Here is a 26,682-nt window from a genome sequence, read left to right on the forward strand (position 1 = left end):
GTGTCCAGAGATGGTATCCCCTTTTTTGGACTGGGTTATGCGGAGCACGGGTTTTTGCTCCCTTAAGAAGCATTATTTGATCTTCAATGTTTTGGTTTTGTTCATTGTTAGTTATATAGCCATTACTGCCATGTTTTTCTTCATCACCGGCGTGACGGACACTCGACGTGATACTATATTTTCTAAACTGATGAGATATGGCGTCTGAAGTAACATGCATGACCTGGAATGTGAGAGGTCTGGGGTCGCCTCGTAAGAGAGTCAAAGTATTTTCTCAGATAAGACGTTATCGCCCTCATGTAGTAGCTTTAGTTGAAACACACCTAACTAGAGACTCGTCCCGTTATGTGCAGAAACCTTGGGTACAATGGTCTGTGCACGCATTCCACACTAGTTATTCTAGAGGGGTATCTTTGTTAATCCATAAGGATATTAGATGGGAGGTCAGAGAAGTTCGGAGGGATCCGGAAGGTCGCTTTGTGTTTGTGTATGCGAATATGAATTCAGAGGAGTATGTTCTGATGTGTATATATAACCCTCCTCCTGCTAATATGTCGGTTGTCAAGAAGGCGGTCGACTTTGCCTTAAACTATCCAGATGCGCATGTTCTCTGTATGGGAGATTTCAATGTGTTAATGAATGAGGGTATGGATAGACTCCGGCTTGATGGGGGGACCACGGATGTGGGTTCTTCACCATCTCGATTGTCAATATTCATGGAAGGTACTGGCTGGTTAGATCTTTGGAGAATGCACCACCCCGACGTAAGGGAATATACTTGTCATTCGTCTATCAGACGTACTTTATCTCGCTTGGACTATGTATTCGGTTCCAGTAACTTGGCGGTACGGGTGGGGGAGGTGTGTCATGGGAATAGAGGAATTTCAGACCACAGTCCAGTGATCCTTAAACTTAAATTGGGTCGGGTGAGGAATATTTTAACGTGGAAAGTAAATCCATTCTGGCTGAAGTTAATAGGCCCGGAGGACCGGACTGTTGACCAACTGGACTGTTTTATTGCATCCCACCCTATGCCGCAAAACCTTAATATTCTCTGGGACGCCCTTAAGGCATACCTGAGGGGTTGTTTGTCTTCTACCATCTCGTATATTAAGCGACAGACCTCAAAGGAAGACGATGACATGGACGAGCGACTGAGAGTTTCGGAGGCGGCTTATATAGCTAACCAGACGAATGAGAACAGATTGGAGTGGCTACACTTGCACAGACTCCATAGTCAATATACTGACACTAAATCTAAGCGCAAACTATTTTTTACTAGACAGACATACTTTGAAATGGGAAATCAGTCCAGTAAACTCCTAGCATACATGGTACGCCAGCACAATGCGTCCAATACTATACTTAAAATCCGGAAATCAGACGACTCTGTAGTAACCTCGACAGATGACATACTCCAATGCTTTTGTGATTTTTATAAAGAACTGTATAGTTCCAAGGGAGACTCTGATACCTCGGAGTGTCTAAGTTATTTATCAGATTTAGTGTTCCCCGCGTTGAATGCTGCACAACAAGCCTTTTTAGACGCTGACTTTACTCTTGATGAGGTGAACAAGGCTATAACTGACATGGCCTCTGGCAGGGCACCTGGACCGGATGGCTTCCCTATTGAAATATATAGAAAATATAGAGATGCTTTGGTTCCAACTCTGCTGAAAGTATTTCAGGGGATTTGGGAGGGAGGCTCCTTGCCGGATTCTTATTATGAAGCAAATATCATAGTCTTAAAAAAGGAAGGGAAGGACCCCCTAGACTGTGGATCTTATCGTCCTATTTCATTAGTTAATGTGGACTACAAGATTTTCACTAAAATTCTAGCTACTAGATTGAACACGGTAATATTAGATATAATTCATCCAGATCAGACAGGTTTTATGCCGGGTAAGAGTACCTCTATTAATATCAGGAGGGTTCAATCAATAGCTCAATATAGTACGTTGGTCCCTGAGAATAAATGGGCCATGGCCTCGCTGGACGCGGCTAAGGCATTTGACTCCCTTGAATGGCCTTTTCTGTCCGCATGTTTACAGCGCTTCCAATTTGGTCCTAAATTTCAAAAATGGATTGCAGCATTATATTTGAAACCAAGAGCCCGGATAATTATCAATAATTCTATTTCTGAATCTTTCTCCCTAAAGAGAGGGACTCGCCAGGGATGTCCTCTATCTCCGGCCTTGTTTGCCCTTGCAATGGAGGCATTGGCGATTCGTATGAGATCCTCCCCGTTGGTTAGGGGCATTACGATAGCAGACCGCGTGGATACTGTGGGTCTATATGCGGATGATATGGTTGTATTTCTTGATGAGGTGGAGGAGACCCTGCCTCACGTGATCACTACTATAGAGGGATTCAGTAGACGTTCTGGACTATATATTAACTGGGATAAATCTGCCTTGATGCCTCTCTTTCATGGCTCGGCAGCACACCTTAATACGCTGTCCCTATTGCCAGTTGTCACTAGTTTTAAATACCTAGGAATAATTATATCAAAAGATAGTAGACTGGATTTACAATTTAATATTCTCCCGTTGCTGGAGTTTGTTAAACATAAATTTGCTATATGGAGTAAGCTGCCTCTATCTGTCTCGGGTCGTATAAATTTGATAAAAATGATACTCCTCCCGAAGCTTAATTATTCCCTCCAACATAGTGCAGTACTGGTTCCTAAATCCTTTTTTGCTAACTTAAATTCTTTAACTACATCCTTTATTTGGGGGAGGGCTAGACCCAAACTCAAATTATCCACCTTACACAGATCTAAGCAAATGGGAGGGGCGGCGTTGCCAGATTTTTTTTTATACTACTTGGCCGGACAGCTTAGAGCTCTGGGGAAATGGATGCCTGGGAGCGATTTACCAAACTCGGAAAACCACCTGGCTTATGCTGCCAAGATCAGCTGCCCGTTGGGTTTCCTGGAAATAAACAAACCCTCTGCCCCTAAGTTGTTGCCGTTGCTTCGGTTGGCAAGGTTGATTTGGCGTCAAGTGAAAAAGGTGATCCGTTTTGACGGTATTGTAGCTGAAATGCCATTATGGGATAGTGAATACTTCCCGAGCTTACTGAATCACCCTTCCGCTCAATTTTGGACATCACGCGGTGTTTTGTCGCTTGGTGATCTTTATGAACAGGGAACCCTAATGTCCTTTGAACAAATCCAACATAAGTATGATATACCGAGGCCTCAATTCTTCAGATACCTTCAACTTAGATCGGCGATTCAGTCACATCTTCGAAGTGTGGAGGTGACACAGGTTATTTCCTTCTTCCCACTGATAGGGATTTTTAAGTCACAGGGACCCCGTGGTCTTATTTCTGCACTGTATACTTACATGTTGTCCGTGGGTGCGGATGCTACTTTGTTGCCGATAAGGGAGAAGTGGAGGGTCCTGATACCTGACTTACAGGGTGAGGACTGGGAGATGGCCCTTGAGTCCCCAACCAGGGTGTCCCCCTCGGCTAACAATAAAATGATACAGTTATATATTCTGCATCAATCATATCTAACCCCATTGAGACTATTTAAAATTGGGTGGTCCCGATCTTCTGAATGTACTAGATGTCATATGGAGGAGGCGGACTTCATACACATGATATGGGAATGCCCGATTATTATGTCTTATTGGAGAGAGGTAGCCTCGTTGTTGACTTCCCTTGTACATATTCCTGTTCCCTTGACCCCATCAGTGTGTTTGTTTGGGATTTTGGAGGAGGAAATCTGGGGCCACCACGTTCAAATTTTTTTGAGGGAGACACTTTTTCTGGCAAGAAAATTGATTGCCTTGCGCTGGATGGGTACTTCGCATCCGTCCCTTAGGGCCTGGATAGAGTTGGTGAATCTGATTGTGCCGTATGAACGCACCTTATACCAGAATAGAGGTTGTTTAGAGAAATTTAATAAAATCTGGGACTTATGGAACTCGTCGTATCTCACCATGTCACCACGTAATTAAGGGCCTAGATTCAGTATATTAATGAGTTGGGAGACTATACGATTCACGCTGAGCACTGAAACCGTTATACTAAGGTGATGGAGTTTGTTTTGTTTAGGCAGTAAGACAGGTTGAGTTTTAGGATTTTCAGTATATGTGACATACTATTATATCTTAAATATGCATAATCCGATCGGTGTATATAACATTATGTTAATGTATCTATCGTTATGATGTACCTGCACTGACCTGGAAATATGTAAACTGTATGTACATGTGAATTAAGCGTTTAAATAAACGAATTTAAAAAAAAAAAACAGAAATTTAACCACAAATTTTGTTGTGCAATTTTTCCTGAGTACGCCGATACCCCATATGTGGAGGTAAACCACTGTTTGGGCGCACCGCAGAGCTTGGAAGTGAAGGAGCACCGTTTGACTGTTTCAATGCAGAATTGGCTGGAATTGAGATCGGACGCCATGTCGCGTTTGGAGAGCCCCTAATGTGCCTAAACAGTGGAAACCCCCCACAAGTGACACCATTTTGGAAACTAGACCCCCCAAGGAACTTATCTAGATGTGTGGTGAGCACTTTGAACCCCCAAGTGCTTCACAGAAGTTTATAACGTAGAGCCGTGAAAATAAAAAATCGCATTTGTTTTCACAAAAATGATTTTTTCGCCCACAAATTCTTATTTTCACAAGGGTAACAGGAGAAATTAGACCACAAAAGTTGTTGTGCAATTTCTCCTGAGTACGTCGATACCCCATATGTGGAGGTAAACCACTGTTTGGGCGCACCGCAGAGCTTGGAAGTGAAGGAGCACCGTTTGACTTTTTCAATGCAGAATTGGCTGGAATTGAGATCGGATGCCATGTCGCGTTTGGAGAGTCCCTGATGTGCCTAAACAGTGGAAACCCCCCACAAGTGATACCATTTTGGAAACTAGACCCCCCAAGGAACTTATCTAGATGTGTGGTGAGCACTTTGAACCCCCAAGTGCTTCACAGAAGTTTATAACGTAGAGCCGTGAAAATAAAAAATCGCATTTGTTTTCACAAAAATGATTTTTTCGCCCACAAATTCTTATTTTCACAAGGGTAACAGGAGAAATTAGACCACAAAAGTTGTTGTGCAATTTCTCCTGAGTACGTCGATACCCCATATATGGGGGTAAACCACTGTTTGGGCGCACCGCAGAGCTTGGAAGAGAAGGAGTGTCGTTTTACTTTTTCAATGTAGAATTGGCTGGAATTGAGATCGGACGCCATGTCACGTTTGGAGAGCCGCTGATGTGCCTAAACAGTGGAGACCCCCCACAAATGACACCATTTTGGAAACTAGACCCCTTAAGGAACTTATCTAGATGTGTGGTGAGCACTTTAAACCCCCAGGTGCTTCACAGAAGTTTATAACGTAGAGCCGTGAAAATAAAAAAATCGCATTTTTTCTACAAAAATGATCTTTTTGCCTCCAAATTTTTATTTTACCAAGGGTAACAGGAGAAAATGGACCCCAGAAGCTGTTGTACAATTTGTCTTGAGTACGCCGACACCCCATATGTGGGGGTAAACCACTGTTTGGGCGCATGGCTGAGCTCGGAAGCAAAGGAGCGCCATTTGACTTTTCAATGCAAAATTGACTGGAATTGAGATCGGACGCCATGTCGCGTTTGGAGAGCCCCTGATGTGCCTAAACAGCAGAAACACCCCAAAAGTGACCCCATTTTGGAAACTAGACCCCCCATGGAACTTATCTAGATGTGTAGTGAGAACTTTGAATGCCCAAGTGCATCACAGAAGTTTATAATGCAGAGTCGTGAAAATAAAAAATATATATTTTTTAACAATAAAGATTTTTTAGCCCCCAAGTTTTTATTTTCACAAGGGTAACAAGAGAAATTGGACCCCAAAAGTTGTTGTCCAATTTGTCCTGAGTATGCTGGTACCCCATATGTGGGGGTAAACCACTGTTTGGGCGCATGGCAGAGCTCGGAAGGGAAGGAGTGCCATTTTGGAATGCAGACTTTGATAGAATTGTCTGCGGGCGTTATGTTGCCTTTGCAGACCCCTAATGTACCTAAACAGTAGAAACCCCCAACAAGTGACCCCATTTTGGAAAATAGACCCCCCAAGGAACTTATCTAGATATGTGGTGAGAACTTTGAATGCCCAAGTGCTTCACAGAAGTTTATAATGCAGAGTAGTGAAAATAAAAAATATTTTTTTTCCCACAAAAAAGATTTTTTTAGCCCCCAAATTTTTATTTTCACAAGGGTAACAAGAGAAATTGGACCCCAAAAGTTGTTGTCCAATTTGTCCTGAGTATGCTGGTACCCCATATGTGGGGGTAAACCACTGTTTGGGCGCACGGCAGAGCTCGGAAGGGAAGGAGCGCCATTTTGCAATGCAGACTTTGATAGAATTGTCTGCGGGCGTTATGTTGCGTTTGCAGACCCCTAATGTACCTAAACAGTAGAAACCCCCACAAGTGACCAAATTTTGGAAACTAGACCCCCTAAGGAACTTATCTAGATATGTGGTGAGAACTTTGAAAGCTCAAGTGCTTCACAGAAATTTATAATGCAGAGTAGTGAAAATAAAAAAATATATTTTTTTCCAACAAAAAAGATTTTTAGCCCCCAAGTTTTTATTTTCACAAGGGTAACAGGAGAAATTGGACCCCAAAAGTTGTTGTCCAATTTATCCCGAGTACGCTGATGCCCCATATGTGGGGGTAAACCACTGTTTGGGCGCACGGCAGAGCTCAGAAGGGAGGGAGTACCATTTGACTTTTTTAGCGCAAAATTGGCTGTCGTGTTTGGAGACCCCCTGATGTACCTAAACAGTGGAAACCCCCCAATTCTAACTCCAACCCTAACCCCAACACAGCCCTAACCCTAATCTCAACCCGATCCATAATCCTAATCACAACCCTAACGATAATCACAACCCTAACCCCAAAACAGCCCTAATCAAAACCCTAAATCCAACACACCCCTAACCCTAATCCCAACCCTAACCCTAATCCCAACCCTAATCCCAAACGTAACACTAATCCCAACCCTAATCCAAACCCTAACCCTAATCCCAACTCTAACCCTAACTTTAGCCCCAACCCTAACTTTAGCCCCAACCCTAACCATAACTTTAGCCCCCGTCGTCACAAAAAAGTTCAATGTAACCTTTTTTTTGTACGTCGCGTCCGCCATTTCCGCGGATGCGTGGCCGTAACTCTGCCCCCTCCTCCCCAGGACATAGACTGGGCAGCGGATGCGTTGAAAAACTGCATCCGCTGCCCACGTTGTGCACAATTTTCACAACGTGCGTCGGTACATCGGGCCGACGCATTGCGACCGCCCCGTACCGACGCAAGTGTGAAAGAAGCCTTAGGCTACTTTCAGACATAGCGCATTTTTGAGCGCTATTTTGCGGGCGCTTTTCAAAAATGCGCAATGTCATTTTCGTCTGCCGGCAAAGTGAATGAGAAATTCACTTTGCCGTTCAGACACACCGCAAAAAAACGCGGCGCTTTTGTCTGCAAACACGCCGGCGTAAAAAGAATTGACATGTCAATTCTTTACGCAGCGGCGTGTCTGCGTATCCCCCTAGGGCCCCATGTTACCTTCCACACACAGCGCCTTTGTCCTGGGTGTCGGCGTCTTTGTACGGAGGGGTTGACACCCAGGACCGGACGTGACGTCGGACAGGAAGAGGGAAGCCCCCGCCCCCCAGTGAAGCAGCATGGAGTCCTTCTGTGTGTGTGTGTGTGCGTGTGTGTGCGTGTGTGTGTCCCCATGCGAAGCTAGTGCCACCATTGTGCTAAGTCGCCGTATGGGACTACTACTCCCATCCGGTATTAGGATGGGAGAGTTGTCCCTGTGTCCGGCGACTTAGCACAATTGTAAAGTTACACAAAACACCTACACACAATACACATACATGACACACAGTACATACAACATATAACACAGAGTATATACTCACCAACAGCACACTTGTAGGCGAAGCCCTCGATCCTCCAGGAAAAAATCCAAAAATAATAAACCAAATTCATACTCCCTGTCCGCAGAATCCATAAAACGAGTGTCCCACGCCGATCGGCTGCTCTCCGGCGATACACTGCCAGGAGCGAAGCTCCTAGCAGTGTATCGCGTACTGTTCCGGAGTTCAATGACTCCGGCGTCTCGGTTAACAGCAGTACAGCTGCGTTGAACTTTCCCACGCAGCACTGCCGTTAAGCGAGAGTGCCGGGGTCAATGACCGCCGGTAAACTCGCTCGCGCATGCGCAGTGACACACCGACAGGAACTATGGCTCCTGTCAGTGTGTTGCTGCAGCCGTGGAGAGCAGACATATCTCTGGATGTGTCTGTTCTCCATGGAAAATCTTGATACGTGGCACTTAAATATGTGGCAATTAAATACGTGACACGTGGCACTTATACGTGATACGTGTCACTTAAATACGTGGCACTGAAATACGTGATACGTGGCACTTTGATACGTGGCACGTGTCACTTAAATACGTGGCACTGAAATATGTGGCACGTGGCACTTTGATACGTGGCACGTGTCTCTTAAATACGTGGCACGTAAAGATGTGGCACGTGGCACTTTGATACGTGGCACGTGGCACTTTGATACGTGGCACGTGGCACTGAAATATGTGGCACGTGGCACTTTGATACGTGGCACGTGGCACTTTGATACGTGGCACTGAAATACGTGGCACGTGGCACTTTGATACGTGGCACGTGGCACTTTGATACGTGGCACGTGGCACTTTGATACGTGGCACGTGGCACTTTGATACGTGGCACGTGGCACTTTGATACGTGGCACTGAAATATGTGGCACGTGGCACTTTGATACGTGGCACGTGGCACTTTGATACGTGGCACGTGGCACTTTGATACGTGGCACGTGGCACTTTGATACGTGGCACGTGGCACTTTAATACGTGGCACTGAAATATGTGGCACGTGGCACTTTGATACGTGGCACGTGTCACTTAAATACGTGGCACGTGGCACTGAAATATGTGGGACACGTCGCACAAAAAAGTTACATGTAGTTTTTTTTGTGTCGACGGTCCGCCGAAGCACGACGCATCCGTCGCACGACGGATGCGACATGTGGCAATCCGTCGCAATGCGTCGCTAATGCAAGCCAATGGAGAAAAAACGCATCCTGCAAGCACTTTTGCAGGATGCGTTTTTTCTCCAACGACGCATTGCGACGGAAGCCAAAAAACGCTAGTGTGAAAGTAGCCTAACCCTAACCCTAGCCCTAACCCTAAATTTAGCCCCAACCCTAACCCTAACTCTAACCCTAACCCTAACCCTAATTTTAGCCCCAACTTGTCTTCTCCTGCCGGCCGGCAGATGGCAGCAGATGGCGGGCGCACTGCGCATGCGCCCGCCATGATGAAAAAGCCGGCTGGCAGGAGAAGACAGAAGAGGACCCAGGGACCCCGGGTGAGTATGATAGGGTCCCCGAATCCCCCTATTTCTCTGTCCTCTGATGTGCGATCACATCAGAGGACAGAGAAATAACTGATCGCTTTTTTTTTTGCGGTCGCCGGTAAACTGTTAATTACCGGCGATCGCAAAGCAGGGGTCGGTGCAAATCGACCCCGATCATGTTCTTTGGGGTCTCGGCTACCCCCGGCAGCCGAGACCCCAAAGAACATCCGGGTGCCGGGCGGCGGGCGCACTGCGCGTGCGCCCGCCATTTTTTCCCGGAAAAAAGATGGCGGCGCCCATGGGGAGACACGAGGAGCACCGGGGGAGGTAGGTAAGTATTGGGGGGCTATTGGGGGCCATCGGGGACCACATTTCTCTGTCCTCCGATGTGCGATCACATCGGAGGACAGAGAAATTAAACGGCAAATCGCGTTTTTTTTTTTTTTGTTGCGACCGCCGGTAAACGGTTAATTACCGGCGATCGCAACTCGGGGGTCGGTAAAAACCCCCCGAATCATGTTCTCTGGGGTCTCGGCTACCCTCGGCAACCGAGACCCCAGAGAAAATCCGACTCTGGGGGGCGCTATTCACTTTTTCCACAGCGCCGTTAATTAACGGCGCTGTGGTTTAAGTACCCTTAGCGGCCGCCGTTAAAAGGCGTATCGGCGGTCGTTAAGGGGTTAAAGATATTGTTGTGTTTATGAATTTGTAATTCCCAGCTGTGTCCTGGCAGCAATAAAGCATCTGGTGAAACCCCCACACCTCTCACAATGCGCCGCTGCAGGGATAGAATATGGTGTGAGATCCTGAGCGCTAAGGCTACTTTCACACTTGCGTTATGTGACGGACGTCGCAATGCGTCGTTATGTAGAAAAAACGCATCCTGCAAAGTTTCCCGCAGGATGCATTTTTTCTCCATAGACTCACATTAGCGACGCATTGCGACGGATTGCCACACATCGCATCCGTCGTGCGATGGATGTGTCGTGTTTTGGCGGACCATCGGCACAAAATGTTCCATGTAACTTTTTTGTGCGTCGAGTCTGCCATTTTCAACCGCGCATGCGCGGCTGAAACTCCGCCCCCTCCTCCCCGGAACTCACAATGGGCAGCGGATGCGTTGTAAAACTGCATCCGCTGCCCACGTTGTGCTACATTTAGCACACTGTCCGTCGGGCTGACTGTTTGCGACGGCCCGTACTGACGGACCAGTGTGAAAGTAGCCTAAGAGGAAACCAGCTGTTTTTTTTTCTTTCAGGGTCTAGGCGATGATTAGGGTCCAGAGGTCATGAACATAGACGGCTGGAATAAAGTGTGACCGTTAGGGTAAAAAAAAAATCAGTCCCATTCTCATCCAGAAAAGTGGTACTATTTTTTTTTTTTCCCCTCACTTGTCATCCGTGTGCTGTTTTATATACCGTTTTTTTTCTTCTTTTACTCAGCAGCTATTAATCTTTTACAGAACCATTTACAGTTACCTATGCTACAGAATTGTAATGTATCCGTAATAATCAGATGCCGTACTGACAGCGTGCTGTGCCTTTTTTTTTGTTTTTTTCTCCCTCACTCTGAATACAGTTGAGAAAAAATCCTCAATCTGCACTACCTCATTGAATAACATTGGTCCGAGTACAATCCGATATCTTTTTTTCTCGCAATACGCTCGTCCAATTTATACACTAGAGTGGGAAAACCTTTAGGCTGGGGTCACACACGGCCATTGATTCCCTAATGGGAGAGAATTGGGCTGATTATACTAATGACCCTCGGATCACTCTGTCAGTTTGAGCCGACTGCCATCTTACAGTGCTGTGATTTCTCTCGTATGAGCAAATCGCAGCACAGGTGTGGAGAAGTTGGAGAACTTATTTTCTCTATGCGAGAACATCAGACTGCACTCGTATTACATCTGAATGCAGCCCAATGTTTCACACGCACCCATAGCCTTGTTATCTGAAGCATTTGTAGATCTGCACTGCCTCAGTGTATAACATTGGTCCAAATGCTATCTGCTAAAACATCGCATAGCACTCAGCCGTGTTATATGCCAGTGTGAGCCAGCCCTTAGCGCCAGGAATTATTTTCACATTGCGTTTTTTTTTTTCTGTCTCTCATAAAAAACCGTTGGGAAGAACCATCCTTAAAATTCACTGGATAAATGATTCGCTGTTCTTATGCTCAGATTCCTGAGGGTCTTTTAAATGCATGAGGTTTTCAGAGACACCAAGCGTTTAAAAGAAGCGATGTCCAGTCTTCAAGGGTTTTTCACTAGGAAGACGCTGCATGCTATACAATGCTAAGGACAAAAAGACGCCTGGGCTTTTCTTTGAGTGTTTGTAAGCGTTTTCACCTGTTAACAAAACTGTGAGGTTTTAATCATTGCTTATTGGATTAAAAAAAATAAAAAATAAAACCAGAATTAGAAAAAAAAACAACAATAAAGATGCCCAAAAAACACTGAAACAACATTAACAATAAAACGTCAGTAAGTGACCAAAAACACCAAAAAAACAAACAAAAAACCCCCTCTCTATGGGTGCGGTCAGACAGCCATATAAATCTTCCCGAGATCAGAACACAATTCTCAGACTGGCCGGTGGCTCTCCCAAGCGTGATGGCATGTATTCCTATGCAGCTGTCTCACTCTGGTTCGGATACCCGCCGACCAGTCCATCCACTGCGTTCTGATCGCAGTCCAACTTATACGGCCATGTGCACACGATCAGTATTTGGTGAGTATTTTAGCTCAGTATTTGTATTTCAATCATTGTATTGGATTTTTCAAGATAAATATGGGGAAGGGAACGAAAATGGGGGTAAGGAATAATATTTATTAAGAGGATACAAAATAAGGAAAAGGGAAGTAAGGGGAGAACTAGGTTTATACAGTCGAGGTAAGGCCCCTTTCACACGTCTGTGTCTACGGTACGTGTGGTGACAGTTTTCACACGTACTAGAGACATGTACACACGCACACCCATTCAAATGAATGGGTCTGTGCAAATGTCAGTGTGTTTCCATGGGCAAGACATGCTGACATGTCCGTTTTTACCGTCATGGACGGCAAAACGTCCCGCACATGGAGAACACACATTGATGTCCTCTGTGTGACACGCATCGGGGAGGAAGTGCTACAGTAAGCGCTGTTCCCCGTGAGCATCGAGGCCGGGCTGAACTGCGGTGACCTCAGGACCGTGGTCAAAAGCCGATGATGTCACCTCTGGTGAATGATGCTGTGCTCTCAGCATCTCCTTCACCAGTGCTTTTTTCCGGTCACATCTTGGCACCATCCTGGTTGAAAACTATTTAGCCCCAGACATAGATTACAGCGTGGGACACAACAACGGACAGGTATGGTATATTGTTGGTTTATTATTTTACTTTTGCTACAGGAGATCGAGGGCGTCGGGGAATTAGGTGTTGCAGTAAATATGGTTTAATTTAGAATATTAAAGTCTGTAATTTTTTTTTTTCAAATAAAGGACTTTATTCTGGCTGTGTCTTTATTTACCATATAACTATAGGATTAGTAATGGATAGGTGTCTTATAGACGCCTCTCCATTACTAAACCGTGGGCTTGATGTCACCTGAAAGGTGACGTCAGCCCCACAGATATTACCCCACTTACCACCGCTGCAGGGCAAGTGAGAAGAGTCGGGCAAAGTGCCAGAAAAGGCGCATCTAATAGATGCACCTTTTCTGGGCAGCTGCGGGCTGCTGTTTTTAGACTAGGGGGGGGGGGGGGGCTATATCAATGGCCCCTTACCAGCCTGAGAATAGCAGCCCCCAGCTGTGAGCTTTAGCAAGGCTGGTTGTCAAAAATGTGGGGATCCCACTCCGCTTTTTTTTTTTTTTTTTTTTAAATTATTTATTTCAATAATTTTTTTTTAAAAAAGCGTGGGACCCCTCTTTTCTTGATAACCAACCTTGCAGAAGCTGACAGCTGAGGGTTGCAGCCCCCAGCTGTGTGTTTTGCCTCCTGGTTGGTCCAATAAAATAGGGGGGGATCCCACGTTGGCTTTTTCATTAATTTATTTCCTTACAGCGCAGCCGGCGGCTGTGGAATACCCAGATCATCTGCTCTTGCTTTCACTGTTATTAGCGGCAGCAGGTGTCGGTTGATGGGGGTAACAGTCCCAAAAGCCCCCACCTGCTGTCGTTCGGACTTTAATATAACGCTCATCATTCTCCCCTGCTCGCCGGCAGATCAGGGTAGAATGATGACAGCCGGCTTCAGCACCTGCCGCCGGGGAACAGCGCTTACTGTAGCTTTTCTTCCCCGGCGGCTGTCCGTGTGGTACTGCTGTGGCACACAGGTGACACACGGACACGGATATCTCCGGTACCGGAAATAAAAGGACGTGTGAAACCGGCCTAAGATACATTTTACAAGCAATTACATATCAAACAATGATAACCTATATAGAAATATAACCAAAGTATAGATTTTTTCCAAAAGTTCAGTAAAGTATGCTGTAAGAGTGTTTCAAAGTAGTACTAAGATTATTCAGTTAACAAGAGGCACAATCCCAAACATAATAAACAGTACCACACTGGCGCTAGTGAAATAGGATATGTGCCAGCTGCTGATATCAGACGGGTGCCGTGACTCGCCCGTCACACCTATTCGTGAAACTAGAATACTCAAAGAATGAGATATCGCGCTGTAGCACTATTTGTGTGAACCCACCTATTCAATTCAATAGAAGCCTATACAAATATGCCATGGACTAAAGAAAGAATGACAATAGCATAACTGGTAAAATAAATAAAATCACAATCATACTATGGAATGTAGAATATACTATATAATAGTGAACTGCCACCACTTCAAGTACCAAGAATAATATAAATAAATAAATGATTAATATATGATTAGTATATGTGCAGCAAATGAGCCATGCTCCTTACCTAAATGGTAGCCTGAGGCGAATAACAGCTGGTACAGCGATGTAAGTGATAGATGTCAATAACTTGCGGTGCTAGGCGGCAGAAGTAGGTATCAGAATAGCCTGTGCTGTGCTGGTATAACGATACTGGTACTATGGTGCCAGTAGCTGGAAATGCTATATACTTGGCGGCAGGAGTAAGTGTCCAAAGAAAGGGCTGTATTCTACGAACGCGCAGAGCCAGGAGCACTCCGGCCGGTAGCGGTCCTGGATGCGCGTGTGAAAGAATGGCCGCCGCTGCTAGACTGCAGCGTGTGACGTCACAAGGGCCTACGGCATGTAGCACAGGACACAAAGGGGCTAACCAACGCGTTTCGAGGGACTCCGTCCCTCTTCGTCAGGGACGGAGTCCCTCGAAACGCGTTGGTTAGCCCCTTTGTGTCCTGTGCTACATGCCGTAGGCCCTTGTGACGTCACACGCTGCAGTCTAGCAGCGGCGGCCATTCTTTCACACGCGCATCCAGGACCGCTACCGGCCGGAGTGCTCCTGGCTCTGCGCGTTCGTAGAATACAGCCCTTTCTTTGGACACTTACTCCTGCCGCCAAGTATATAGCATTTCCAGCTACTGGCACCATAGTACCAGTATCGTTATGCCAGCACAGCACAGGCTATTCTGATACCTACTTCTGCCGCCTAGCACCGCAAGTTATTGACATCTATCACTTACATCGCTGTACCAGCTGTTATTCGCCTCAGGCTACCATTTAGGTAAGGAGCATGGCTCATTTGCTGCACATATACTAATCATATATTAATCATTTATTTATTTATATTATTCTTGGTACTTGAAGTGGTGGCAGTTCACTATGATATAGTATATTCTACATTCCATAGTATGATTGTGATTTTATTTATTTTACCAGTTATGCTATGGACAATCCCAAACATGCCATTTTTTTTGGTGTTTTTTTTTTTTTTTTTTTTTTTTTTTTAATATAAAGATTTACTAAGGCATTCCTATATTCTAAGGATTTGTTTAGGGAAATTTTTTTCAAGAATATCCAAAAATTTAGGTATATAAGGTTTCTTCCAGTAAAAAGCTATTTAGCTTTGACAACCAAAAGAATATGGATCAGATCATATCTATACGAAGGATCCAAGGGTAGGTGCACACGGTTAGTAACCGCTGCGGGTTGGAAGCGTCCAGATGTTACAGCATAGTGGATGGGATTTCAAGAAATCCCATGCCCGCTATGCGTTCAGAGATGCCCGCAGCTCACCTGTAGAGACGGACATGCAGCACGTGTTTCCATCCGTACAATGTATTGGATGCAGTGATTTCGCATGGTTCAGTGAAGATATGCAGAATCGCATGTGTTCAATAGACGGCAGCGCTCTGGACGCAGCGGATATGTGCTGCGTCCAAAGCGCTGACAACTACTGAAGGTCTGCACATACCCTAAATCTTCCATATTTAACTAAAGCAAAGCCAACTGAGGAGACATTTAATTTATTTTGAGTAAATTAATATATGTTAATATAAGTAGACACTTGGTTCCTTAGCACCTTGATTTTTGGACCATTCCAGAAAATGTGGGGTAGGTTGCTCAATTGCCCACAGTTTCTCTAGTAAAGCGGGGCGTGATCACTATTAATATGAGCTAGACTGGAGTGGGTATAATACCATTTTATCAACATTTTGAAATTGGATTCGTACAGGGACATTGAAATATTGGAATTATGTGAGAATTTCACAAGCATTTTCCCATTGATCTAAAGAGAAAGTGGTTTGTCGATTGGTTTCCCATTTGATCATGTACAAAGATTTTGCTGAAAGATGTCATTATTGAAATAGTTATTTAACTTAGTTGCATTCTATAAATGTTTGTGATTACGGTAATATTACTTGAGTATACCGACCATTTCCGAGAGGGAAGATTTGTTGAATAAAAGAATCTGCAATGAATCCTTTACAAGCAGGAAAAATAAAAAATTAGCTCAATATTTGTAAACCAAAACCAGGAGTGGACCATTCAGAGCAAAAGCATCATAGAAACACGTCACCACTTCTGAATTTTGTACCCACTCCTGGTTTTGCATAATAAATACTGATGTAAAATACTGACCAAATACTACAAGTGCGAAAGGCCTGAAGGAAAGAGCGATTCCTGAAGGCTTTTTCTCTTAAAAAAATAAACGTTTTTGACTGCCGGAAAAAGATTGTGTGACCATCGCCTTACAGAGAAATAGCAGATTTCTCTTTCCTTGCAGGGTCTACGTTGTGATTAGTAACCATGAGGTCTTACTACGGTATAAGCTATATGAGACGGGTTCTCTATTAGCCCTGATTTTTATCACGGCATATTTAATCCGATCAGACGAACGAGCGTTTTGCTGGTCGGTGGCACGTTTACACCAGCCGATGATTGGGAACAAGCTTTCTTGTGAGCGCTGGTTTGCCAATCTCTGCGGTCCCCATGGTTTTTGTTTGGTTTGCTGCAGTGATGACATAACGTACAACAGCTGCAGCCAATCACCTGCTTGGCGATCTCAGACGTGCGTGCAGCAATAAACCCAGTGGTTTTCTTGCAGTGCTTGCCCGTAATAGGGCATTTTAATACTTTTTTTTGTTCTTTTTTTATGCCCGTCTTGGTTCTTTGATATAGTACAAACAAGTTGTTTTGTTTTTTTTTTTCCCCCATTTCACATAAAGTTTCCTTTGTTGTTCTTGTCAATGAAGGCATGAATTACTTGTACAAACTTTTATCTAACTTGTGGGGTGATGTCAGAGGAAATGTAACCGCAGCCAAAACCACCACTCCCAGTGTGTACTTTACACAGTTATGTCAGCGCAGCAGAGTCTGATTTCTCAACACGGGAGTCGGTCGCACACACGTGACCGTGCGGTCTGTCCCATTACGTCAGAAATGACTCTGCAAATTTACATAAAAGTAATTTGTCAAAAAAATACTTGGAGGAGACGCGTTTAGATTCTCAATACATTCTGTTCTTGGAGCGGCTCAGACTATAAGGATAATATTAATTTATTTCTTTATGGCTTTAGTTAAGCCCTTGGCTATGTAGTTTAAAGGGGAACTACTCTTTAATCTGTTTATTGTCATGTAGCTCCACCGAAGTAGAAATAACTTATTATACATTTCCCCATAAAAGCAATGGGCTTTAGATATAATGCACAGAGGGGCTCGGTCTGATTAGCCCAAGTGTAAATCGGCTAACAGATGAGGGTCCTGAGTAGAGGAACATTTAAAGAGGAGGAAACCCCCCCCTTTAGTTATCAGCTCTGCATAGGATAAGTGATAATTATCTGATAAGTGTCTGTACTGTTACATACTTAGGCAGTTACCGTAACTGGTTCATGCAGCTTTACATGAACACCCGAGCCTTAAGGTACCTTCACACGAAGCGACGCTGCAGCGATAGCGACAACGATGCTGATCGCTGCAGCGTCGCTGTTTGATCGCTGGGGAGCTGTCACACAGACAGCTCTCCAGCGACCAACGATGCCGAGGTCCCCGGGTAACCAGGGTAAACATCGGGTTGCTAAGCGCAGAGCCGCGCTTAGTAACCCGATGTTTACCCTGGTTACCAGCGTAAAAGTAAAAAAAACAAACAGCACATACTTACATGCGTCCCCCAGCGTCTGCTTCCTGACACTGACTGAGCTCCGGCCCTAACAGCACAGCGGTGACGTCACCGCTGTACTTTCACTTTCACTTTAGGGCCGGCGCTCAGTAAGTGTCAGGAAGCAGACGCTGGGGGACGCGCAGGTGAGTATGTGCTGTTTGTTTTTTTTACTTTTACGCTGGTAACCAGGGTAAACATCGGGTTACTAAGCGCGGCCCTGCGCTTGGTAACCCGATGTTTACCCTGGTTACCAGTGTAAAACATCGCTGGTATCGTTGCTTTTGCTTTCAAACACAACGATACACGGCGATCGGACGACCAAATAAAGTTCTGGACTTTATTCAGCGACATCACAGCAGGATCCTGATCGCTGCTGCGTGTCAAACGAAACGATATCGCTTAGCCAGGACGCTGCAACGTCACGGATCGCTAGCGATGTCGTTTCGTGTGAAGGTACCTTTACACTATGGCTGGTCCAAATAACTAAAGCAATTGTTACCATCCACCTCTCGTGTCTTCCCTTTTCCTCATAGGTTGTAAGCTTGCGAGCAGGGCCCTCATTCCTCCTGGTATCTGTTTTGAACTGTGATTTCTGTTATGCTGTAATGTCTATTGTCTGTACAGATCCCCTCTATAATTTGTAAAGCGCTGCGGAATATGTTGGCGCTATATAAATAAAATTATTCTTAATATTATAATTTGGCAGGTTGGTGGGGGGTTTTAACACTGGGACCTCACTGATCTCCAGAGCAGGGAGCTCTGAAATGCTGCATGGGAATGGAGCTGCCTCAGACCACCGAATAGGACAAAGAAGTGTACTATGCAAGAGGATTCTGAAAATGCATGGAATTACTTCACGCAGACACATTACAAATTCGAAAAATGACTAAAAATTACACATGGTAGCATAACATAAAAGGATATGGCCATGTCTCCTACCACCCACTCCCCTTTGGAGATGCTCCATTCTCTATAGCCCTGCTTATGGGAGTCTAAAATTCCTTTCACCCAATGAACAAGCGCTTTGCTCGTTCAGCAGGTGATGAACAGTCTGTTTACATTGCCCGATAATGAGGAGAGGAGCGTTCCCGATAATCGTGCAGTGTGAATGTAGCCTCCTTTTTATTGCTTAATGCAGCACATTCTTTGTTACACGAGGGAAAGCGGTGTCTAGCAACAATTTAATTTTTCTGCCCACTTGAAAGATGGTATTGACGACAAATAAGCGGTTCTCTAATTTGATCGCTGGACAGGTTTACATTAGGCAATAATCGAGGACAGATGTCTATCGGGTGCAGCCCCCAAGATCTCAAGAGCATGCAATCCTCCTGGTTATGACTGTTACATATTGGTAATATTCCTTTCATTCTTGATTTCTTTCTTTATTATGCAGAAGTTTCTGCCATTGTCGTTTTTCATCTTGAACTCTTCCATACACTGGCTGCAGAAACCTTGCCCATTCAGATCTGAGAAATAGATTCTTCACTCGCTGTTATTTCTGATACAAATCTGCAGCGTCGGTCATGCCCCTTTAAGGCTCGGATACATTATTGGGATGGTTAGTTTGTTGCAGCTTTCTGAGAACACGGTCAATTGTGACAAAAAATGGGAAGTGGTTATAAGTAGTAATAATGTCTCTTATTTGACCAATTGTCATGACTGCTCCGATTACACTTCAGGATTATGCACTTGTCACCAAATGATGGAACAATGTGAGTGATGCGGAGGAATTATTACAGGATTCAAACTAAATGTTACATTGTATTAAGAACATGTTCCCATGGGATGTATCAGCACCAAAAATCAGACCGAAAAAATTACTTTCTACCTTTTGTTTGCAGTTAATCGGAACACTTACACTAATTCAGAGTTTCAGCTTATCTTCCACTCCAGTCACACCTAGAGCTGCGTGCAGAATCCTTGCTGCAGACGGTTGGTAGCCTCCTGAGCGTCCATAGTGCACTGCACTGTCACCTTCTGAGACGCGTTTTGTACATGGTGATGTAAGACCGCACTGTGGAAACAATCAACGAGTCAGAAGATCTCTAAATGACACCATATACATCACATAGTACCGCCATATACTTCTCACAGAACGCCGCCATATACAGGTCCTTCTCAAAAAATTAGCATATAGTGTTAAATTTCATTATTTACCATAATGTAATGATTACAATTAAACTTTCATATATTATAGATTCATTATCCACCAACTGAAATTTGTCAGGTCTTTTATTGTTTTAATACTGATGATTTTGGCATACAACTCCTGATAACCCAAAAAACCTGTCTCAATAAATTAGCATATTTCACCCGTCCAATCAAATAAAAGTGTTTTTTAATAACAAACAAAAAAAACCATCAAATAATAATGTTCAGTTATGCACTCAATACTTGGTCGGGAATCCTTTGGCAGAAATGACTGCTTCAATGCGGCGTGGCATGGAGGCAATCAGCCTGTGACACTGCTGAGATGTTATGGAGGCCCAGGATGCTTCAATAGCGGCCTTAAGCTCATCCAGAGTGTTGGGTCTTGCGTCTCTCAACTTTCTCTTCACAATATCCCACAGATTCTCTATGGGGTTCAGGTCAGGAGAGTTGGCAGGCCAATTGAGCACAGTAATACCATGGTCAGTAAACCATTTACCAGTGGTTTTGGCACTGTGAGCAGGTGCCAGGAAGCATGAAGTGCTCCAAAATCTCCTGATAGCTAGCTGCATTGACCCTGCCCTTGATGAAACACAGTGGACCAACACCAGCAGCTGACATGGCACCCCACACCATCACTGACTGTGGGTACTTGACACTGGACTTCAGGCATTTTGGCATTTCCTTCTCCCCAGTCTTCCTCCAGACTCTGGCACCTTGATTTCCGAATGACATGCAAAATTTGCTTCTGTAGCCCAGGTCAGGCGCTTCTGCCGCTGTTCATGGTTCAAAAGTGGCTTTACCTGGGGAATGCGGCACCTGTAGCCCATTTCCTGCACACGCCTGTGCACGGTGGCTCTGGATGTTTCCACACCAGACTCAGTCCACTGCTTCCTCAGGTTCCCCAAGGTCTGGAATCGGTCCTTCTCCACAATCTTCCTCAGGGTCCGGTCACCTCTTCTCGTTGTACAGCGTTTTCTGCCACATTGTTTCCTTCCAACAGACTTACCATTGAGGTGCCTTGATACAGCACTCTGGGAACAGCCTATTTGTTGAGAAATTTCTTTCTGGGTCTTACCCTCTTGCTTGAGGGTGTCAATGATGGCCTTCTTGACATCTGTCAGGTCGCTAGTCTTACCCATGATGGGGTTTTGAGTAATGAACCAGGCAGGGAGTTTTTAAAAGCCTCAGGTATCTTTTGCATGTGTTTAGAGTTAATTAGTTGATTCAGAAGATTAGGGTAATAGGTCATTTAGAGAACCTTTTCTTGATATGCTAATTTATTGAGACAGGTTTTTTGGGTTATCAGGAGTTGTATGCCAAAATCATCAGTATTAAAACAATAAAAGACCTGACAAATTTCAGTTGGTGGATAATGAATCTATAATATATGAAAGTTTAATTGTAATCATTACATTATGGTAAATAATGAAATTTAACACTATATGCTAATTTTTTGAGAAGGACCTGTAGATCACACATAACGGGGGAGAGGACTGCATAGGAGAGGATTAGATACACAGCTCAGACAGTATCACACAGGAGAGGATTAGATACACAGCTCAGTCAGTATCACACAGGAGAGGATTAGATACACAGCTCAGTCAGTATCACACAGGAGAGGATTAGATACACAGCTCAGCAGACAGTAACACACATGGGAGGAGATACACTGCTCAGAGTCACCACCACAAGGGATAGGAATAGATTCCCTCTCCCCCTCCCCACTGATACTTACGACTCCCTGCTGAGTCCTTTCTTCTCCCTCCCCTCCTTGGTCTCCTCCTCCTCCTCCTCCTCCTCCTCCTATAACTGCAGGGCTCCTGCCATTATCCTGGGAGCTGAAGCTCACAGCTGCAGTGTGAGCTCCAGGAAGATGGCGCTGATCTCCTGCCTCTGCTGTGCAGGACGGCTCAGGGGGCGTGGCCAGACACAGCAGAAAGCAGCTTATAATGCAAGCTATAGAGTCGGCTCCCGACCGCAGATCTCTATGCCCTGGGCTACCGTAAATGCAGAGTGTAAGTGACGTGCAGCTTCACTTACACTCCTGCAAAGCAAAATGGCGGCGCCCAGTGGCTGAAAAAAAAATTAATAATAAAAAAAATGTTAAAGTTAAAAAAAGGAAGTTTGTATGAAAAATAATTGTTTATATAAATAATTATTTTTAATACAAAAAATAAAATGCGGCACCTTTCCTTTAAGAGGAGTAAAGGAAATTGTATAATTATGGCACTTAGATGAAGTAACTGTAGGTTGTGTTTGTTTTATTGTAATCTGACAAAGGGTTAAGGTCTATAAGGGAAGGGGGCAGGTGATCGGGAGACCTTGAAATGGGAGAAGTTCAGGATGAAGAGGAGGCAGGTCTGAGTCAGGTTTTGGGTCTGGGCCCAGACGGCTCCTTTGTTTACAGTCAAAGTAAGCGACTCTGGAAACAGGCGATCCTTCTGTATGTAATGTTACCATGAGTAAATCCGGGGTGGCTGGGAACCCACATAGGGGGAGGCCTCGCTTACCACTGAGTGCAGTGTGGAGGAGCAAAACCCAATGCAGACACTATAGCAGAGAAGCCCCCATCATCTGACTACACAACCCCCTCTGGTTATAGAGGCCATGATGGATCTGCCATCCTTAATGTATACATCCAATATTCAAAAACCACATCGCTAGTCTATTGGGGTCAGGAACTAAGACTGGTATAATGTAGTTCTCCATAATAGAAAATATATAATTATAGTACTCCAAATAATCCCAAACAAAAAGAAAAGACTGAGTAGCCATAAACCACCAGATGAAGTAAAAATAAAATTTTTTTATTCATGAATCACCATAAAATATCAAATACACAATATTGTTAAGGTCATGAGGACAAAAAGGAGGAACAACCAAATGGAGCGGCAGACCATAATTATTGACATGGGGTAGGAAGACACCCAGCGTGAATCAGTTGTAAAAGGTTCCTAAAATCTCAAGTATAAGCGGATAGATCTGGGTGGACTAAGTGCCTGAAGATAAGCAACAAGTCACATATTTACAAAGGTAGCCTAATCAAATCGTGCGGGCATCTATAACCACGTTTCTCCCTGGATAAATCTTTACCATGCCACATAAGGACAATCTACCACTTACCCATGTCAAGGTGAATTGGAGTGTCCCACGAAAAACCCCGAGGCGCGTTTCACCATGGCTTTTTTTCAAGGGGAGGGGTTTGTCAAAATAGTGTCAGTCTGGGAAGGTGGGGGGGTTCCTGGTGTGGGGAGTGTTCCCACTATAGGGTGGGTCTTGGTCATTTTGTGTACATAGAGCTTCATTATTGGCAGCACATGTCCTATGTACACTGGACAATGTGCTGCAAGAAACTTGCTTAAAAATCATCTCAGCAGAGCATTGTCTACTCGTTGGCCTGTTTAGACAGATCGGGCCCTAACTGCTTGTTAATATAGGCATACCCCCTTTGATAGCTTTCGGCAAACAACTATTCTGAACTCCCCCATACACAAAATAGAAAAGACCCTCTTGCGATGTCTTATCCCTTGAGGAAATGCCCAATTTTCCTTTGATCCTGATATGTTTATAGGCAGACCCTGTAAGAAATCAGTGCCTTATGTATATGGTGGAGTTTGTGGACTCTGGTAAAGTTGGATTGTACATGTGAGCAATCTGTCCTCCTGATTGAGGTAAAGGGCTTTGGGTTTCAGATCTTGTGCAACCTGCTCCAAAGAAATGTTTAACTTAAAGGGGTTGGCCATTACTTTTTTTTATTGATGGCCTATCCTTAAGATGGGCCATCAATAACTGATCGATAGCAGTGCAACAGTCGGCACCCCTACCGATCAGCTGCTACCAACAGTGGCCAAAAGTTAGGCTGCAGCAACTATAGAAATGACAGAGAGCATCTTAGAACTTCCGGTCGGCGCAGATCAGATATTGATGACCTATTCTAAGGATAGGCCATCAATAAAAAATAAAAAAAATAAAAAATAAATAAAATAGTGGCCAACCACTTTAAGGCCCCCATATAGATTAGACTATTGTTAGCCAATTTTGGCCAATCCTTCCATTCTCGAAGTGATAATTCACACCTAGAAATGTCTGGCAGCGGCTCTCTCATAGATGACACAGGAGCACTCAGCAGGGTCGACTACTCCTGTATGTGGGAGAGCCGGGTGAGAGAGCTACTGGATGAGCAGAAGTGGCTCAGTGGTTAGCACTGTTGCTCTGCAGCTCTGGGGTCAAATTCCACCAAGGACAACATCTGCAATGAGTTTGTATGTTCTCCCCGTGTTTGCGTGGGTTTCCTCCGGGTTCACCGGTTTCCCCCAACACTCCAAAGACATACTGATGGGGAATCTAGATTGTGAGCCCCAATGGGGACAGTGATGATGATGTATTTAAAGCGCTGTAGAATGGCGCTACATAAGAAAAGCATAATAAATATAAAATGTATGGGGGAGTGGAGGTTTAGGCTAAAGTAGATTCCTATAAAATTATTTTTGTGGATATTATTAGGATTAAATTCTAACAAAGATCTTCCAGGTTATTATTAACCAGCACAATGTAAATAATCAGTGGTGCCGTTGTTGGGTGCAGATAAGCCTTATTCATGACGTCATGAACTAGTTTGGTCGGTTCATGGAATTTTGTCGTATGCCAATAAAGCTTAGTCACCGAGTAAAGAAATGTTCTGCAACTTTCTAATATACTTTGTGCTTTTTCCTCATTGTTGCCAATATTTCTTTTTGGTGGCAACAAATGGGAACATTCCTAATTACAATCAGAGCATGAAAGTCTGCGGAGACCTGATATTGTACCCAGTTTTATGTGAGCTGAGCAGTCGAGACTCTGAGTTATTACATTTTATTATACATGATGATGTTATAAAAGGGATTTTCCTGCCTTTCCAAAACATTTACTGTTGGCAGGTATGGTGTAAAATATGACAAAATCAGGTATTGTTAACTGCTGTAGCCCTACAGGATCCAGGAGATTGGTGCTAGGATAAGAAGTGATTATATTCTGTTCTTTGGTCACTTGACCACTGATGCCTGTGATTGGCTGCAGCGGTCAAGTGACAGACTGCAGAGCTGGGGTAAAAATATGCATTTTGCTCCCCGGTAGGTTATACCTCCATGGTACAATACATTGTAGTAAACCCTCAGCTGTGATCTACTTGTTTACAACTTGATGTGACAGCAGCGGCTAATTATTCAGCGGCTAACAGGTGACCTTGTAAAAGTTGAGGACAGGGAACTGAATGAATTGTTTTGCTCTCCCATACCTTTCCTCTATATCTGGGGATTTCACATTGTCATTGTTTTTGGTTTGCTTAGTAAATGCCAGTCAGTGGGACAAGGCAGAAAAAACCCGTAGTCTTTTCCTGGGTTATGAACTGATGCCGCCTTATTTCCAGATATTACACAGTGCACAGCCTCTAATTTGTCTTCATTTGTTTCCTGAGGTTTTTGAAAAAATATGCTAAGGCATGGAATAAATGGTGTCGGCTTTGGTGTAGGGTCAGTACCTTGTGGCTTGGGCAGGCCTGTAAATCATAAATCATCTGACCTGTAATGTAAACATTCCCACTATATGGGGTGGACTTCATTTTTGCAAATGAGGGTTATTCTCGCCACATCACAAACCCATATATGATGTAATATGGCCGGCGCAGTACATTACGAGGGGCGCAGTACGTGGACGTCGCAGTCTGTGACGAAGGTCTCAGTCTGTGGCCGTCGCACCTTGTAACGATGGGTGCAGCCCGTGGCCGTCGCACCTTGTAACGATGGGTGCAGCCCGTGTCCGTCACACCTTGTAACGATGGGTGCAGCCCGTGGCCGGCGCACCTTGTAACGAGGGGCGCAGCCCGTGTCCGGCGCACCTTGTAACGAGGGGCGCAGCCCGTGGCCGTCGCACCTTGTAACGATGGGTGCAGCCCGTGGCCATCCCACCTTGTAACGATGGGTGCAGCCCGTGGCCATCCCACCTTGTAACGAGGGGCTCAGCCCGTGTCCGTCACACCTTGTAACGAGGGGCTCAGCCCGTGTCCGTCACACCTTGTAACGAGGGGCGCAGCCCGTGTCCGTCACACCTTGTAACGAGGGGCGCAGCCCGTGGCCGGCGCAGCTTGTAACGAGGGGCGCAGCCCGTGGCAGGTATAATGTTTCCATGAACAATGGTGTCAATGTGCTAACATACTATACTTTTTAGTCCGTTGTAAATTCTACAAAGGCACAAAATCTCATCAAATATCTACACTAAATACGGGCATATAATGCCCTGACTACATGTCGGTGTATAGTTGAACCTGCAGCTTTCCTTGGGACCGTCGTATCCGCAGGTCTGGATGATGGTATAGACTCCAGATAGAGACGATAGGATCGGCCGTGTATCATGAATACATTTGTACTGCAGGTTTGGAGAAGCCCCCAGCACTGGACGTGAGACCCCTAAATACCTTAGATTAAGAGCAGCTAAACAAGGCTTTACTTGTGCCCTATGTACAGAATATAACTGCTATCATACTGCCCCCTATAAAGTAGAATCTACATCTGTACGTAGAGTAGAATTTTTATATCTAAATCCTGTT

The 26,682-nt window shown here is 44.7% G+C and overlaps 2 protein-coding genes across 6 annotated transcripts in view; one reads left to right on the top strand and one right to left on the bottom strand.

Annotated features, from left to right (window-relative positions):
• The window catches only part of LOC143805229 (uncharacterized), a 286,521-nt gene that overhangs the window by 259,081 nt on the left and 758 nt on the right, over positions 1-26,682 (bottom strand). For 3 of the 4 annotated variants that reach the window (XM_077284255.1, XM_077284254.1, XM_077284253.1), the window contains exon 1: positions 19,810-20,008. The exons of the other annotated variant lie outside the window; for it this stretch is intronic. The gene's annotated coding sequence lies outside the window, so the exon portion shown is untranslated. Of the gene's footprint in view, positions 1-19,809; positions 20,009-26,682 lie in introns of those variants that run through there. 4 annotated transcript variants of the gene reach the window in all.
• The window catches only part of ARRDC1 (arrestin domain containing 1), a 50,026-nt gene that overhangs the window by 11,517 nt on the left and 11,827 nt on the right, over positions 1-26,682 (top strand). The window lies entirely within an intron of this gene.

This window comes from Ranitomeya variabilis, chromosome 2, assembly GCF_051348905.1.
Source record: "Ranitomeya variabilis isolate aRanVar5 chromosome 2, aRanVar5.hap1, whole genome shotgun sequence".
In the NCBI taxonomy this organism is placed as follows: Eukaryota; Metazoa; Chordata; class Amphibia; order Anura; family Dendrobatidae; genus Ranitomeya; species Ranitomeya variabilis.